Source organism: Phyllostomus hastatus, unplaced genomic scaffold (genome assembly GCF_019186645.2).
Source record: "Phyllostomus hastatus isolate PE091 unplaced genomic scaffold, TTU_PhHast_1.1 phas_scaffold_28, whole genome shotgun sequence".
NCBI lineage: Eukaryota > Metazoa > Chordata > Mammalia > Chiroptera > Phyllostomidae > Phyllostomus > Phyllostomus hastatus.
In genome coordinates, this window is record NW_025334022.1 from 12,057,990 (window position 1) to 12,076,843 (window position 18,854).

The following is an 18,854-nucleotide window of genomic DNA, read 5'->3' on the forward strand; positions in this document are numbered from 1 at the left end:
AGGGGGAAACTTCAATATGAATATGGTGGGTATGAGCCTCAGCCTTTCCACCTTCATGAAGATAATGGAAATATGACAAAGAGGGATTCCCAGAAGGACCCTCAGATAGGACAATTAGTGTTCATGCACCCTGGTTTGCATGTAACAGCATCTAGAACTATGCAACTCTTTCACTTTCTACAGTCTTCTTTTTCATTCCTTTCTATAAAAGTGAAGAGAGATAGAACTGGAAAAATGATTGAACAATCCTACTTGTAGAATTGGTATAATTGAGGTGAACATATATAAAAGACTTTTTAGCATTTCTATACATTTATGGACACTCACTTCTATGTACTTCCTGATGGAACTCTCTCTGACTTCCACCCCAACAATATCAGTGTGAAGTGGATTAAAGCATATCAAGCTAGAACTCCTCCAGAGAGACAAATGGAGAACACACAGGAAGGAACCCTGGGGGACTGGTTCAAGATCACAGTGAGTACACTGACAAAATATAGAGAATGTGCAGGATAGGCAGCTCAAGGGGAGTTATGTTGTTTTCATATAGAGATGCTAGGAACATTGTTAGGGACTGGAGGAGTTAACATCATCAATTATCAAAAGGGCAGGCTCAGAGAAGCATAAAAAAAGAAACAGGCTGACTGAAGGAAGATCACAAGAGGTTGTCTAAAGACAAAGGTAGAAACTAATGCCAAGGAGATGGAGCAACTTCTCACTAGATGACTTCATTTGGCTCAAGCTGAGTGTGGGGTATAGATTCTCTAGAGTGTTTTTTTTTCATCAGAAGGACAGGTAGGATCTTCAATAAATAGAATGTCTCATGCAACCTTATTAAAGGAAGATGATTTTAAGCATCTAAATTTGATTACCTGGGAGAGAAATGTTGGAATGACAATTAGAAAACCTATATCTGGCAAAAAAAAAGAAAGAAAGAAAGAAAGAAAGAAAGAAAGAAAGAAAGAAAGAAAGAAAGAAAGAAAGAAAGAAAGAAAGAAAAAGAAATGTGAAATCCTGTGCATTGTCACTACTTTAAAGCCTTTTAAAGTTCAGTAAGAGGTCATAATAAAACAGTGTGCTGGGCTGTTCTCCAGTCTTTTTTCCACGATGTTTCTCCTCTCTCCCATCCCTTCTGTTCTTCTCACCCTTAGATCCCTATGGGATAAAGTATGACAATACATGGCTAATGAATTCAATCTAGAGCCATTGCAGTGCCCCCTTCACTCCAGTGGACATAAGAGAGGATGGTGAAGCCAGATGTGGGAGCACAGGAAAGGAGGAGAGACCTGGCTCAGCTGGGGGCCATAGGCCTCTGACACTATTGCTGTTCCCTTCAATCCCTATAGTTCCACCATGTTCAACACCAGGCCCTGTTCTTTGTCCAGGGTGCCAGTGCTACCTCTGCATTGAAAGATGTCAGCTATAAGATTTGTGATGGGGAGAACCAAAAGGCATGTATTAAGGATATTACCCATACTTAGTCCCAAAGCAGAAGGACATGCCAGAGGCTAATAACCTTCTTTGGGATTAGAATTCCTGGTGCTTACCCTTCCTCCCCTCCCTGCAGATACTTATCTTTGTCAATACTTCTGCTGTACCCCACTCTGTGTGCAATAAGTTGAAGCCAAAAGAAATGGAGCAGTTAAAGGGAATGCAGACTCAAGGCATGTTGTGTACCCCATACCCACCTGTTCCACCTCAAGCCCCCAATTTCCCTGTCACCACCACACCCTCAGAGCTCAGTCTCCATCTCCCTCTGCAGTTGACCATGAGCAAATGATATGATGTCTCCCAGAAAGCTCTTGACCTTCATAAGCTCCGCTTCGACCCAGATAAAGCTAATAGTAGTAATTCTAGGGAAGGTGAAGGCACAAATGTGTGCCTGAGAAGGAGACCTAGAAATGGTAATGAGGGAGGTGCTGGTCCTGGACCCCTCTAAGCCTTTTAATTATCTCCTCTTGGCTCCTTGAAGACTTACTGAACCACATGTTATTATAATCCTGAATCAAAGAAAGTGCATGGCTGCCACCCTACATATCATTGAAAAGAATTTCCCTGAGGTGAAGCCTTAGGCCCGGTTCTGATGTTATGGTTGGGGGTAGCACAGACTACATGGAGAGCAGTTTTGTCTCTGAGATCCCAGATAGTAACCATCACTCTAAGCCTTCTTTCCCAAAGCTGTTGTCCCTCAACTTGTGCAAGAACAAACTGTACCAGCTGGATGACCTGTCTGAAATTATGTAGATGGTTCCCACAGTTAAGAACCTGAACCTTTCAAAAAATGAGGTGAGAAGGACAGATCGAAGTTGAGTTGAGAGTTAGGCATAGTGGTCATCAGAATGATGGTGGCAGGCAGGCAAAGGTACCCGTGGGGCCGGGAGGGGACTGGATGCAGGAGCCCAGATGTCCCTCTTTCCCTGGTACTCCTTTTCCAATTTTTCCCATATTTCACAGCTGAAGTCAGACTGGGAGTTGGACAAGATCAGAGGCCTAAAGCTCAAAGAGCTGTGGCTGGAAGGAAACCCTTTATGTGGCATCTTCCCAGACTAGACCACCTACATAAGGTTGGTGAAACCACTTTCATCCTTTCATGGAGAGATCCTTCATTCACCCTCTGAGAGCCAAATTACTCGTGACAGTGCCCCTCTGCAAGATGTGTAATCTCTAGTCCTCTGGAAGGACCACAGGCCTTTCCCTCTTTGTTCCTAGTGTATGTGTCTCTCACTTGAGCTTAGAGGTCTCCTTTCCTTTCTCTGAATTGCTCACCTGGTTTGGAGTTGGTGTCCCACTTCTCTATACCCAGCCTTCTCTAGCATGCCCACCCAAGAGTGTGTTCCAAGAAGCAGTGCTCCCCCTCCTCACCAGAACCAAGAGCATCCAGTCTTTAGCTAGATGCTGTTGCCCTGCATTGAGAAGGAGTCTCCACCCCAGACAGATGCTGAAACAGGGTTTCCAGCTTCTGAGATGACACGGAGTATCTCTATCCCATTCTGAGAGAAGCTTTCTTTCTTCCCCTTGAAAAGGGTCCCCCCTAAAATCCCACACTGGCATGAAGACTTTCCCACCCTATGCCAAAGATCCAGGCCCTATGTGGCTGTAATCATGACATCTGTTCTTTTAGTGTAATGCCAGGGGGTGGGGAAACCTTGGAAGAATACAGGGTTCCCTGAGTCAAGAGGCCAGAAGTGAGACAACACCAGTGCATAGAGGACCTTCTGAAGCAGCAGTGGAAGGCAGAGGCCAGAGGGGTTAATGAAACAGAAGAATAGCCCTCTCAGTGGCTCTTCCCACGACACATCACATCACTTGTCTGATCCTTTGGAGGAGACCTAGGTACTATACATGGGTAGGGTTCTTCAGGCAAGGAACCAACTAAGACCAGCATAGGTGCTCAGGAGCCACAAAGAGAGAAGGTGGACATCATAAGAGGGATCCACAGACCCCCAGCTTCATGCTAAGCTGGGACCTCACCCTTTACTCCTTCTTGGGGAAGGTCTCCTGATCCCATGGCTGCTGTGTTTCCCACTCACAGTTCAGACTCAGCTTTCACAGTGGCAAAGGCTCAATCAGCATCCAGTGGCCCTTAGGCCAACAAGTGCATGATTTTTGTTCCTACCTGGAGAGCCAGGGCCATCTAGGGACAGATGAAGGAAAGGGCTATTGTATGGGAATTCCAATTTTTTCTTTCTCCACCACCCCCTGACCCCATCCCCCAGCACTAGGGAAGAACATCTTTCCCATTGCTTTTTTTCCTTTTTCCTTTGTCCTCCCTCACCTCCCTGCCCCAGCATCCTGAGCCATGCATGGGGTGGGCCCTGCTCCTGGCAGGATGCTGGACCCCCAGTGAGGTAGCAGAGCCCTGGGCTCCCACCCCCTTCCCACTTCTCTGGAGCCTTCACTGGAGACAAGAAGGAAGAAAGGGAGGCAAGGATGGGAAAGAAGCCCTGGAATCTGAGATCCAAATGCTGTGTCTTGTGGCACTGGAGAAGGGAGTCAGGGCCCTCTGGAAAGGAGTTAATTGACAGGATAGAGAGGGATTGAGGGAGAGGGAAGGCAGGAGGGAAAAGGTGATGGAGAGATGAAGGTGATATGAACATGAAGGTGTGGAGAGAGATGAAGAGACTGTGTATTTCTGAGATTCCATATGGCAGATGGTAAGTGCTCGGGAGGCGACTAGACTCAAAAATCTTAAAATCAGAGGCTGAGGAGGGAAGGGGGCTGCTGAGTGGGAAAAACACTTGTCTCTGTTCATGCCATGTGTGTTTTAACTAAATGGAAGCATTGCAACCTGAACTATCAACTACTTTTTTTCTGTTTTTGTATTTGGACAGTGCTATCAGGAAATGTTTCCCCCAGTTGTTTTGCTTGGTAAGTGCCTTCATTCATCATCATTCATGATGACCTCTACTCACATTGGCTCTACTCACATTGATGACCTCCACACCTGCCCACAAGCACTTCAAATTTTGCCTAAATTACATATTTGCTTCAGACTCTTATCCATTTTGGGGGACATGGACTTCTGAAAAAGACGTGAATATGATCTCTGTGGAAATGTACACATACACAGAGCAAGACAAGGAGAGAGGGAAGGAGAGGAGGTGTCATGGCCAACAACCGGCAGTGACCGCGGAACGCTGTGAATGGCTCATTGAAACACAAGAAAAACATACACAGAGACAACCAGGTCCTGTGGGGAAATAGGAACAGAATGGCCACTCTCTCTAGTGGGGAGCGCCATGGCCATCCTCCCTAGAGGAGAGCACCTCAGCCACCCTCCCTAGGGGAGAGCGCCTTGTTCTCACCCGAGCAAGCTTTTATTGGGTGTGTTTACACAATAATTCAGGTAATGCTCATTAAACATTGCCAGGAAGTAAGGATCAAACAATAGATAACAAAGAATTCTGAGGGCCTATTTCGAGTGAGGATCAGATAGCTAAAGAGCTGTAAAAATCTTTAAGGAACAAACTTACTTCTTCTTTGAACCCTTATCATTCAGTTGAGAGCATTCTAAACAAAGCAGGTTTTACAGGATTTTACATATTCTTTCTTAGGCCTGATCACCCGGGGAACCCGCCCTTTCCAGCACAGGGCTGCACCACCCTGCCATTGTTTCAGGCTTAGGTGGAGCAAAGGAAGTAAGGCAGCCAAGAGATTAGGAGATTTTCTCACAGACAATGAGTACTCAGGCTTTGTCAAAGCCGAGGGGTGAGGGTCCATCACCCCGTTTTGCTGTAGCCCCCAAAGTCTTTCCTTGGGGGCCTCCCACATGATCATGCCTGTCTTAATCATCATTAGCTAACCGACCATGCACTGCGGGCCAGTTATGGATGAAGTAAAAGGAGCAGAAGCTGTGCTCCTGCCAGGGAGATAAGCCTGTCTCCTTGGTGGCTTACAGTTCCAAGGTCATTCCCTCAGCCTTAGCCTTGGTGGGGGTTACAGCTTCTGATACCAGGCAGAGCAGTTCTCAACAAGGAGGTGGGGAGGAAAGTAGGGAGGAACAGAGACAGAGAGACAGACAGACAGAAACAGAGACACACACAGAGAAGTTGCATAAACAGTGGAGACTTCCAGGATCTCATAATGCAGATGCCCACTGTAATCTTGACCATTGAATTTCCAGGGCCTTTTCATACCTAACATCTGCTCCTCACTATCTCCTGGACCCACCTTTTCCCTTAATCTTCCAGGGCCACCTCCCTCATCTCCACTTCTGAGTTACTCTTCCCTTCTCCAGGATGGCCAAGATTTACCCCACCAACTATAATTGACATTGTACACATGGACATAATAAAACCCTGTAAGGTGAGGATAGATCAAGCAATATTTGGGGTGTTGCAAGGGATGCTTTGTCTACTACATAGTTTGAAGGTGTCTTTTGATTCCAGGAAAGCCATAAAGGATCTGAGATGCTGAAGAATCTAGTCTTTCAATTCCTGCTTCAGTAAGTATCCCTGGGATCATGAAATAGAAGAGGACTGGGACAGGAGAGGCTATACAAGCTCAGGTCTGCTCATGGGTTGAGTGAAGTTTTCAAGGCCTGCTGGGGGCCCAAATCAGGGAGATAACCAGTTTCCTTGTTCCCCACAGGTATTGCTTGATGTATCATTCTGGAAACTGACAGAGTCTCCTTAGTGCTTATCACGACAAGGCTTGCTTCTCCCTGACTATTCCCTTCAACCAGAACAATCCAGATCAGTGAGTATCACAGCTCAGACTCTGCTCCTGGGGCATGTGGCTCCCCAGCAGACACAGGCCAGCCCATGGGAGCACCCACACTGGCTGGATCACCACCTCCTGCTCCTCTTTTTCTCTTAGAAACAGCTTGTTTGAGTACTTAAAGGGTAATAGAAATATGAAGAAAGTCAAGGATCCTGGTAATTACATGATGTGAGATCAGTATGGGAAAAGAGGTGTGGTGACTCATAGTAGCCAAGGGCTCAACCTTCCTTTCTTCTTCCCCAACAGACCTGAGGGTTCAGCTGCTGAAACATACAAAGAATGACATTGTGTGCTCCCTCTGTGTGTTGCCCAAAACTCAGCATGACCTCATCTCCTATGTGGTAGATCTGAGTGTGCAGACTGTAAGCACCTGTATCCTCCCTCCATCACAAAGAAAGAGGTGGGTAGGAAGTTTACAAGGATGCTGAGAGCTTTAATAACTGTTCTTCCATTTGAGGAAATGCTGCTCCGTTTTTCTGTCAGTGGGGTTTTCAAGGAAGGTGAGTGTGTGTGCAGTTCCCTCCCCAAATCCCCCACTACTCACTTTCCTTAAATGGACTTCCTCCCAAACTCTCCCAGCTTCTCAGGTTGCTTTCTTTTCTTTTTTCCTTTTCTTTCCTTTTCTTTTTCCCTCCCCTCCCCTTCCCTCCCCTCCCCTGCCTTCCCCTCCCCTCACCTTCCCTTCCCTTCCCTTCCCTTCCTTTTCCTTCCCTTCCCTTGATTACCTTTCTCCTCCCCTCCTCTCCCCTACCCTCCCCTCCTCTCCTCTCCTCTCCCCTTCCCTTCCCTTCCCTTCCCTTCCCTTCCCTTCCCTTCCCTTCCCTTCCCTTCCCTTCCCTTTCTCCCACTGCTACATTACCCCCAAACTATTGTGTTCTGACATATATCCATGCTTTTCTACTCCAACATAGCTCATGTGTTAGAGGCACAACCTGTGAAGTTTTGCAACTTTCATCTTAGTTCCTTACTCTGTGACCTTGGGCCCATAATCTAACCTTTACATTTCTTTATTTGCAAAATGGTCTGTCAATACCCTTTAAAAAAATGAACGCATGAAAGACAGATACCATATAACCTCACCTTTAAATCAAACCTAATCGACAAAACAAATAAACAAGCAAAATATAAGCAGAGACATTGAAATTAAGAACAAACTGACAGTAACCAGGGAGGAGGTTGGAGGGGATAATGGGGGGAAAGGGAGTAAAAGTTTTTGGGAACAACTATAAAAGACACATGGACAAAACCAAGGGGGCATGAAATCAGGGTAGGTAGGTGGGGATGGCTGGGGTGCCGGGAGTGGTGGTGGATAAATGCAGACAATGGTACTTGAACAACAATGAAATAATTAAAATAAGATGAATCCAGTGAATATGTGTTAGAGGAGCTGGCACATGTTAGAAGTCCTGTTACTGAGTTGATTATACCTACTGTTGCCCTCTCAATCCCTGAAATCCCCTCCTGAGTCCCAGTAAAAAATTATCCTTGTCTAGCTGCCATCAAGATGTTGCAAGAGTATCAGGTTAGAACCCTGACTGAGGAATGCTGTTTGTGTGAAACGTATGTACAACTCTAAGAGGGGCGGGTTGCTGTTTGTTGTCTTCAAAGTGGAAGAAAAATCTCAAGGGTCTGTCCATGCCTTCACCTGGACCTTCATCTTGTCTTCTGAGAGCAATTCCAAGTAAGTGTTGTGGGTGTAACATGAGAATGAATACCCATCCCAGCCTAATTCCACTGGTATAGGAACGTGGTGGTGCAACCTGGAAGTTTTCTCAATATTGTGGAAAGCCAACAGTTAGACCCAAAGAGAGGTCTAGGTTAGTGGTTAAGACTGTGGGTTCTGGAGTCAAAATACCAGATTCTTTTCCTGACCTCAACACTCACTAGATAGCAAAATGGCCTTGGTGAACTTACAAGACCTTAGTGATTCATTGTGTATCCCTTTCTGAAAATGGGGATTAGAGTATCCATTCCTTTAGCTACTGTAAAAGGTAAATGCATTAGGATTAAATCTAAAATTGAGTGAAGCTGGTAGAAAACCTCTTCAAAGGTAAGCTCAGAGGGAGGGGCAAAGGTATCAGCCAAGGAGTCTGGGGAGGGGGAGGGCAAGCACAGTCAGAGTATGGAAAGAAACTGGTTTCTGAATGACAGTGAAAGCAGGGTCATTTTGGGAAATCTGAGGGCCCATCTTTCTTCCCACCTTCAGCTCCCTGCCCATCCTCTCTGTGGAGCAGCAGGAAATGGTGCAGGTTTTCTCCACCAAGTCTGGGATAAGCCTCCAGTGGTCTCAGAAGTGAGTGCTGGGAATCTGTGGGGATAGGAAGGAGCTGGAAGGGAAAGGAAGTGGATCATGGCAATTTTTGCGTTTAATTTGTAAAAAGAACTATTTGGATGTGCTTCTAAAAAAAGTGAGCTCATGAAATATGTATATTAATTTTATTCTTATATATGTATATAATTTAAAACAATATATTGTTTTGATGACATGGGCTTGCATATAGAAAATCCTAAGGAAACCACTAAAAATGGTAGAATTAATGAATGAGTTCAGCATGATTGCAGGATACAAGATCAATATACAAAACCCAATTGTATTTCTATACACTACTAATATGAACAATCAAAAAATGAAATTAAGAAAATAATTTCATTCATTATAACTTCAAAAATAACATACTGAAGAACAAATTTAACAAAAAAATGCAAACTATATACTCTGAAATCTCCAAACATTGTTGAAGTAAATTTAAAAAGATCTAAATAAGTAGAAAGATATCCCATGTTCCTGGATCAGAATTAACATTGTTAAGATAGCAATACTCACAAAATTTATATAGAGATTAAATGCAATTATATGAAAATCCAAGTTGCTTTCTTTGTACAAACTCACAAGTTAATCCTAAAATTTGTAGGAAAATGCAGTGGACCAAGAATAGACAAAATGATCTTAAAAAAAAAAAAAAACCAAAGTTGGAAAACTCAAACTTCCCCATTTCAAAACTTAGTACAAAGCCACAGTAATCAATACTATATTGTGGTGGCTTGAGGATAGATATATAGATCAATGAAATAGAATTAAAATCTATACACACATGCACACACACACACTCACATCACCTTTATAGACAATAAATATTCAACCAGGTAAGGAAAATATTCAGTAAAGACGTCTTTTCAAGAACTGATTCGGTGACAACAGGATACCCACTCACAAGAGAATTAATTTGTACCTCTATCTCACACCCTATATAAACATAAATCAAATTATAACTAACACTATAAAAATCTTAGGAGAAAACATCGGAGTAAATTATTTGTGAACTTGAATTAGGTAACAGTTTCTGACATATGTTAAAAGCACAAACAAAAAAAATAAAAAATAAATCAACTAGACTTCATCAAAACTTAAAATCTTTGCATCAAAAGACACTAACAGCAAAGTGAAAAGACAACCTACAGAATCAGAGATAACATTTGCAAATCATTATCAGATAAGTGATGTGCATCCAGAATACATTTTAAAAATGCTTAGAACTTAAGATCTCAATAGACATTTATCAAAAAAATGTCCAAAGACATATGTAAAGATATTCAACATCATTAGTCATTTGCAAAATCGAAATCAAAAATAGAATGAGATACTGTTACACAAACTAGGATGGCTGTAAGTATTGGCAAAGATGTGGAGAAACTGGAACCCTCATGTGGGGGTCCAGCCTCGGCGGGTCTCAGGGTCCCTGAAGGAGGAACGGCTCACGCAAAGAAGATGGAGTGAGACACCTGGTGGGGTGCTGGAGGACAGCCAGGCTCTTTAGGCCTGACTGACTCACCGAGAAGAATCAATCTTTATTTTTATAGGGAAGGTTATACAACATTCAATGAAGCAGGTGCATAGTGTGATTATTAAAACAGAAATGGTTACCATAGAAATAACTTCAAAAAGTGCAGGAAGTCCCACAGATCAACCATGTTAAACAAAGGTTATTTTGACCAAGAGGGTTATCATTCAGATAGCCAACAAAGCTATATGGGCACAAACTTTCAGGTACCAATTAGTAAGTAGGTGTCTATTAAGATTCTAGGGATTGGTCTAAGTTAAAATGGTGCAAGGGGTGATTTATAGGTTATATAGAAATTAGCTATTGTCCATTGAGGTTAGATTTGTCTAGGTTAGGTAACTGGTTTCCTGCCCAGGTCTCTTGATTTATACATCTTGGTGGGGGGGGGGGCATGTTTTGTATTTGTTTCCATGTATTGAGATTATTATATTCAACTAGAACTCCTTGCTTCTTTACCCACCTGGTCCCATTAATAAACATTCCTGCCCAGGGTATGGGAGGGGTAGTGGCTCTAATAAATCTTGAGCTTTTAAGTGGTGACTCCTTAAGGGACATTCCTAGCAACAGCTTCCTCCAGCGTTCTGGCAGCTGGTCTGCCCATAGTTTAATTTTGTCCTTAACTTCCCAGGTAGGGGAAGTAGGCAGCATTAGGGTTGTTAGGGATTTCTGTTCTTTGGTTAGCAAGTCATTTTGCACAGAATCAGAGGTATCATGCAGATTTTTTGTTATAACGCACAGGTATCTAAAAATTCCACCACCTGTTGCTAGCAGGGACAGGCATACAGGAAGAGATAGACAGGAGATCTGGCCACAGTTGCCTCTGCTGTGCAGATGCATCTCATCCGTCCTGACTGTGTCAAGGGTAGACTGTTGGTCGGCTCCCGACACCCTCATACATTGCTGGTGGGAATGGAAAATGTTGCAGGCACCATGGAAAAACAGTTTGGCAGTTCCTCAAAATACTACACATGCATTTACCATATGGCCCTGCAATTCCACTCCTGGATATATATATATCAACATAGTTGAAAAAAATATGCTCACACACAAAAAATTGGATGCAAGCACTGACTGGTGGGACTTAATTGGTTGGTTGGCGTCCCAAAAAGCAAAAGGTCTCTGGTTTCATTCCTGGTTAGGGTACGTGCCTGGGTTGTAGGCCTGGTCCCCAGTTGGGGCAAGTGCAAGGGGAGGCTGATCAATGTTTCCCTCACACATTGATGTTTCTCTACTTCTCTTTCTCCCTCCCTTCCCCTCTCTCTAAAAATAAGTAGTCTTTTAACAATTGTATGCAAATATTAACAGCAGCATTATTCTTAATAGCCAAGAGTGGAAACAACCTAAACATCCATCAACTTATTAAAGGGAAATAAAATGGGGTATCAGTATACAGTGGGATATTATTTAATATCAAAATAGAATGAACTTCTGATACCTGTTATAACATGGATGAACCTTGATACTATTTTGTTAAGTGAAAGGGACGGGCATGAAATACTATATATATAAATATATATAAATAAATATATATATGAAGTACTATATATAAATGAAATACTATATATATACTACGCTATACATATTCATAGTATACAATATATTATATAGACTATATATGCTATATAGACTATATACACTATATACACACACTACATATACTTATAGTATATAGCATATAGTATGCTGTATGTGGTATATATACTATATATACACTATATACACACTGTTTATACTATATACTATATATACTATATACTACATATAGTGTATATATATACTATATACTATACAGTCATCCTCGCTACATCATGGTTCACTTATTGTGGCTTCAGTGTATCGTGGGTTTTTTAAAGAAATATATCTAATTCTGTATCGTGGAGTGAAGCGTGCTCACCTGCCTGCAGTGAGTGCAGAACACTGTGGATGGCTCGTCAAAACACGAGAAAAACATACACAGAGATAACCAGGTCCTGTGGGGGAATAGGGACAGAAGGGCCATTCTCTCTTGTGGGGAGCACCTTTGGCCACCCTCTCTCCTGGAGGGTTCCCCGTCTCCATTCCCAAGCAGATTTTCATTGAGAATACTGACTTAGTTTGTGGATTCACAGACTGGCAGAAAAGATCAAAAGATGTAGGTGACTTACAAAGGTGCAGACAGAACTCCTGCTGTGATTCTGGGCAAAATTTGGGGTTTTATCATATGAAAGGACTACAGGTTCCAAAGGTTTCCTGTCTGTGCCTTTAAATTCCAAGTTAATAACATCCTCTGGCAAACAGATCTCACAGGATCTTGCATATTCTATGTCCTAGGCCTGATTACCCCAGGGGTTCGCCATTTCTGGTCTGGGCTGCTTTGCCTCTGCAGGCCTGAGAAGGGTAGGAGACAGAGGCAACCAGGAGACTTGGATTTCTCACATCTAAGAACAAAGACTCAGGCTTTGACAAAGCCAAGGGGGCAGGGGTTGATGTCCATCACCCCTTCATATCCACAGCCCCGAGTCTCTTCCCTTACGGCATTCCCATGTGATCGCGTCTGTCTTAGATTCATTCTCTTTCTTAGAGAATTGTTACTGGTCATTGACTGCCGATCATGCAAAAGGGAAGCCAGGCATTAGAACAGGCAGCGTTCATGCCAGGGAAATAAGTTTTGTCTCCTTAGTGGCTCCTGGTCCGGAGATCTTTCACTCAGCCTAAGTCACAGGGAGTTACAGCTACCTAAGACCAGGCAGGGTAGTCCCCAACAGTGGAGTTTTCATTATATCACAGGATTTTGTGGTATATAGGTATTTATATAATATTTATGATTTTAATTATTTTTGCCTAAAATTTTTAAAGACTATAAAAATGTTAATTCAAACATATTAAAAGAGTATTAAATCAAAATAAAATACCGTACATATTTCATCAGTGGATGAATACCATGCTGCACACAATGGAAATGCAGTACGCCACTACCATTTGTGCAAGTTTGCCAATGTGAGATTGTACATGGCACACTATTGGCTGATGGAATGGAAGGTGACCAGCCACGCACTGTGTTCTGCATCCTGGGCACTGATTCACTCAGTGACCATAGCATCAGTCAGTTTGCTCTTCCTCACTGTGCCCATATGTTCAGCATCTCTCCTTGTCCACTTTACATCAAGGCCTGATCACTGTGCGTAGTGTTGCTCTGTGGTGTTGTATTTTTGTGAAATTTTCATAAAAGTTTTAATTTATTTCAAGTCGCACAATGCCACCCAAATATTCTGCATCTTCTAAGGCTTCTGGCAGTGAACCCAAGCACCAGAGGAATATGCTTACCATCAAAGAAAAGGTGCAACTTCTTGACATGTTAAAGAAAAGCAAAAGCTGCACGGCTGTAGGCTGCCATTACGGGATCAACGAATCTACTGTTTGCTACATAAAGAAAGAAGAGAAGAATATTAGGTCTATGGCAACAATGACTTTTAACAAGTCTCTGAAGAGGGTGGTCACCTCCCCCAATAAGGGCATTGTGAGGATGGAGTCTGCATTGGCCCTGTGGATAAATAACTGCAGGAAGAAGAATATCTTGCTGGATACCAACACCATCCAACACCATCCGGATGAAGGCCAAGAAACTTTATCATAGTTTTGTGGAAAGCATGGATGTTCACGGCAGTGACAAGGATGAAGATGAGGACAATGACACAGAAGCAGAATCATCGAGTGCTTCTCCAACCAGACCAACCCCATTCAGTGCCAGCAAGGGCTGGTTTGACAAATTTCAGAGATGCTTCGGACTCAAGAGCGTTTCTCTGCATGGAGAAGCTGCCTCTGTGGATAAAAAGCAGTGCCAGCAACTCCCCATAACTATGTTCATCACTCAGACGAAGAGATCAGTTATGCCTATGCCTTTAGCAGAAATAGAAGTTATGGCCCAGGGTGAAGATACTGCACCACCTGATGAAGCTCCTGATGAAGTGGTGCCTTGAGAAGAGCTGTAATGCTCTTCTTGGCTATGCAGTGCATTCATCTCATCATCATCACTTTCATTGCCATCAGTACAGAAAAGCTACATAATTCATGATCTTCATCATTCAAGTTGTAGTATATTTCATTGGTGAGTACCCATATAGAATTTTATATGTTGTTAAAATTACATAGGTTTGAGTGTAGTAAGTGTTTAAGAGCATATGAAGTTTTTTATAAGAGTGTGGGAAAGGTTAATAAGAGAGTGGGAAAGGTTTATAGGAGTGTGTGAAGGGTTTATAAAGCCTTAAAATATATATAAATAATAAAATAAATATAATGCTGCTACTTCATAGATTTTCACCTATCATGGGGGTCTCTGCAACATAACTCCTGTGATAGGTGAAGGATCACTGTATATAGTATATATACACTATACATACTATATATACTCTATATACTATATACTACATATATATATTTAGAAATACATATATATATATCTATTAATGATTTTATTGTTGTTTAAGTACAGTTGTCAGCATTTACCCCCGACCACTCCCCCCACCCCACCGATCTCCACTCCCCTCCCCTGCTTCCACACCCCTTGGTTTTGTCCATATGTCCTTTATAGTTGTTCCTGAAAACCCTTTCCCCCTTCCCACCCATTATCCCTTCCCACCTGCTCTCTGGTTACTGTCAGTTTGTTCTTAAGTTCAATGTCTTTGGTTATATTTTGCTTGCTTGTTTGTTTTGTTGATTAGGTTCCACTTAAAGGTGATATCATATGGTATTTGTCTTTCATGGCCAGGCTTTTTTCATTCTAGTGAAATTCTCTGCAGTTCCATCCATGCTATCACAAAGGGTAGGAGTTCCTTCTTTCTTTGTGCTGCATAGTGTTCCATTGTGTAAATGCACCACAGTTTTTTTTTCATTTTAATTGTTGTTCAACTACAGTTTTCTGCCTTTTACTCCCATCCCAGCCCACCTCTCAGCCCTCCCCACCTCCCTCCTGTTTCCATCTCCCGTTGATTCCGTCCACGTGTCTCAGACACTCATTCCTGCAAACCCTTCCCCTTTTCCCCTGAAATTCCCTCCCCTCTCCCCTCTGGTCACTGTTAGCTCGCTCTATTTCAGTGTCTTTGGTTATATTTTGTGTGTTTGTTTGTTTTGTTGTTTAGGCTCTTGTTAAAGGTGAGATCATATGGTATTTGTCTTTCACTGCCTGGCGGCTTATTCCACTTAGCATAGTGCTTTCTAGCTCCATCCATGCTGTTGCAAAGGGTAGGAGCTCCTTCTTTCTTTCTGCTGCATAGAATTCCATTGTGTAAATGTACCATAGATTTTGATCTCCATTAATTTACTGATGGGCACTTAGATTGCTTCCAGCACTGGCTATTGTAAATTGTGCTGCTAGAAACATTGGGATACATGAGTTCTTTTGGAATGGTGTTTCAGGGTTCTTAGGATATACTCCCAGCAGTGGTATTGCCAGGTCAAAAGGCAGTTCCATTTTTAGTTTTCTGAGGAAATTCCATACTGTTTTCCACAGTGGCTGTATCAGTTTCTCTTCCCACTAACAATGCACTAGGGTTCCCTTTTCTCCACATTGTCTCTAACTCTTGTTGTTTGTTGCTTTGTTTATGATGGCCATTCTGATCAGAGTGAAGTGGTATCTCATTGTGGTTTTAATTTGCATGTCTCTGATGGCTAGTGAAGCTGAGCATCTTTTGATATGTCTCTGGGCCCTCTGGATGTCCTCCTTGGGAAAGTGTCTATTGCAATTTTTTGCCCAATTTTTAAATTGTTTTTTTTTTTTTTTGTCGTCCTAGAGTGGAGTCATGTGAGTTCTTTATATATTTTGGAGATCAAACCCTTGTCCAAGGTACCATTGGTAAATATATTTTCCCATATAGTTGTTTCTCTTTTCATTTTAATGTTATTTTTATAGACATACAGAAGCTTTTTAGTTTGATGAGGTCCCATTTGTTTATTCTTTCCTTTATGTCCCTGCTCTAGGAGACATATCAGTGAAAATATTACTGGGTGGAATGTCTGATATTTTCCTGCCTATGCTTTCCTGTAGGACTTTTATGTTGTCACAGTTTATGTTTAAGTCTTTTATCCCCCCTTGAATTTATTTTTGTGTATGGTGTAAGTTGGTGATCAAGTTTCATTTTTTGCATGTAGCTGTCCAACCCAACACCATTTGTTAAAGAGGATATTTTTACTCCATTTTATGTTGCTGCCCTTTTTGTCAAATTTTAATTGACCCTAGAGACTTGGTTTTATTTCTGAGCTCTCCATTGTGTTCCGTTTGTTTATGTGCCTGTTCTTATGCCAGTACCAGGCTGTTCTGAGTACAGTGGCCTTGTACAGTTTGATATCAGGTATTATGATCCTTCCTACTTTCTTCTTCTTTCTCAAAATTGTTGCAGCTATTCAGGGTTGTTTATGGTTCCATATAAATTTTTGAAATTTTTGTTCTATATCTGTGAAATATTTCATTGATATTTTAATAAGGATTGAATTGAATCTAGAAATTGCTTTGGGTAGTATGGACACCTTGATTATGTTAATTCTTCAAATCCATGAAAATGGTACATGCTTCCATGTGTCTGTGTGTTCTTTAATTTCTTTCTTCAGTGTTGTGTAGTTTTCTGAGTAGAGATCTTTTACCTCCTTGGTTAGGTTTATTCCTAGGTACTTTATTTTTCTTGATATATCAAATAAAATTTTTTTTCTGATTTCTAGGACCATATATATTATATGAGTCCATTTATATGAAATACTCAAATAGTAAAATTCCGAGTCAGATAGCAGATTAGTGGTCACTAGGATCAGGTGAAAGAGGGTCTAGGGAGTGACTCCTAATGGGTAAGGAGTTTTATGTGAGGTGATAAAAATGCCTTTGCATTAGATTGTAGAATTCCAATGATTGCAAAATCTTGTGAATATATTACAAACCACTGAATTGTGTGTGCTTCACCTTAAAACAATGAATACTACAGTATGTGCATTATAACCCTGTTGAAAAATTATTGTGAAATTTCATTTAAAATTTTCATTTTCTATTTTCTTGAACATCTTTCTTTATAAACACTATTAAGCTCCCGTGTTCTTCTTAACAGCTCTGTATTTCTGCTTTGAATTCTAGTGGGCATAAATGCTAGTGACAGAGGTCTTGGTTTTCACTAGGTCTTTCCACCTCATTACATATCGTGCTCTTTCTGGCACATTCGTCCCAGCATAGATATAGCGACATAGACTTAGTGGTGGCATTGCATGGTCAGCATGTCTGCACTGTGGTACTAAGGGATATAACTTGTTCTTCTCCTGCTCCAGGTGCCTTCAGGACAACAGGTGGAAATACACCAGAGCTGCTCAGGTCTTCACTATGTTCAAGGTGAGGTCTGGGTATCAAGTGGGTTAAGATGGATGTTTCTGGGCCTTTGAGAAGGCCAAGAAAGTGGAACCCGGTGCCCTGGAATGAAACTCAGGGAACTGGCTCTTCTGACATCCCAACTCTTCCCCTGCAGATGACGGGCACGATCCCAGAAGGGGCCTTTGAACAAATCCTTTAAAAAGAGTCCTAGGATGTCATCTTTGTCTTCATCCCCATTGTTCTGTTTTCTGTTTTCTCCAGCCTAAGGCCATACCCATGACTGGAGCTGGAGGCCTGGCTGACCAAGAAGCCGAAGTTACCTTATAGGTCAGGTAACATAACCACCTGAAGGGTAATTTGTTCTCTTTATTTTACCCATTCATGATTGCTGGGTTTTGTTTTGTTTTGTTTTGTTTCATAATAAAGAGTGATGTTACACATTGTATGTTATGTCTTGGATTGCTCTTCCCCTGTCCTACCATGAGCCAGTGGGTACAGGACTGGAAGGTCCTTCCTTCTCCACCCCCATCTCTGCCATTCACCTTGGCATTCCCTAGCAGTTATGTCAGGCTTGACTCTATAGGTAGTTTGTTAATAAATTCTGATAAAAAGGGACACATGCTGCTTCCAAGGTTGGCCTTTGAGACAGTGTGGCTTCTTATCAGTGTGACTCACCATATACTGTATGATTCCATATCGTATGATTCCATTTATATGAAACATTCAGAATATGAAAATCAATAGAGATAGAAAGTAGATTAGTGTTTACCGGGGCAGGAGCAAAGGGGAAACAAAACATGACTGCTTAATGGATATAGGGTCTCCTTTTAGGGTTTTGAAAGTGTTCCTGAACTAGGCAGTTATAGTTGTACAAAATTTTATTGTACCAAATGCACTGAATTGTTCACTTAAAATGGTTAAAAGGGTAAGTTTATGTAATGCGACTTTTTCCACAGTAAAAATCACTAAAATGGGGATGAACCCTGAAAATAGTTTGCTGAGTGAAAAAAGCCATTTATATGAAATATCCAAAATAGGTAAACCACAGTGACAGCAGATTTGTGGTTGCCAGGGCCCAGATGGAGGGAGAATGAGATTGAATGCTTGAGAGTTTGGGGTTTCTAAATAATTTCTGAATCTAGATAATGATGAGGGTTATACAACATTGTGAATATACTTAATGAGACTGTGTTGTACACTTTAAATGGTTAAAATGGTAAAGTTTATGCTGTCTATACTTTACCATAATGTTTAAAACTCCACAGTGGAGTCCTTTAAAAAAGATACTTTAATTTTCATGACCTTAATATACTTACTGTAGAAATGTGAAAAGTACTGAAGAATATAACACCACAGAGGAAAAAAAACCCTCACAATCCAAATCATGAGAACAATCACCACTGCTGATTTTTGCTTTTCTATTCAATACTCTTTCCTTATATAACTTATCATCTGAATAACACTGTTTCAGAGGG

General features: G+C 41.7%; 1 pseudogene; it reads left to right on the forward strand.

The window, feature by feature from the left end:
- Window positions 1-315: 315 nt before the first annotated feature.
- On the forward strand, window positions 316-17,706 carry LOC123805052 (annotated as a pseudogene).
- Window positions 17,707-18,854: the final 1,148 nt, after the last annotated feature.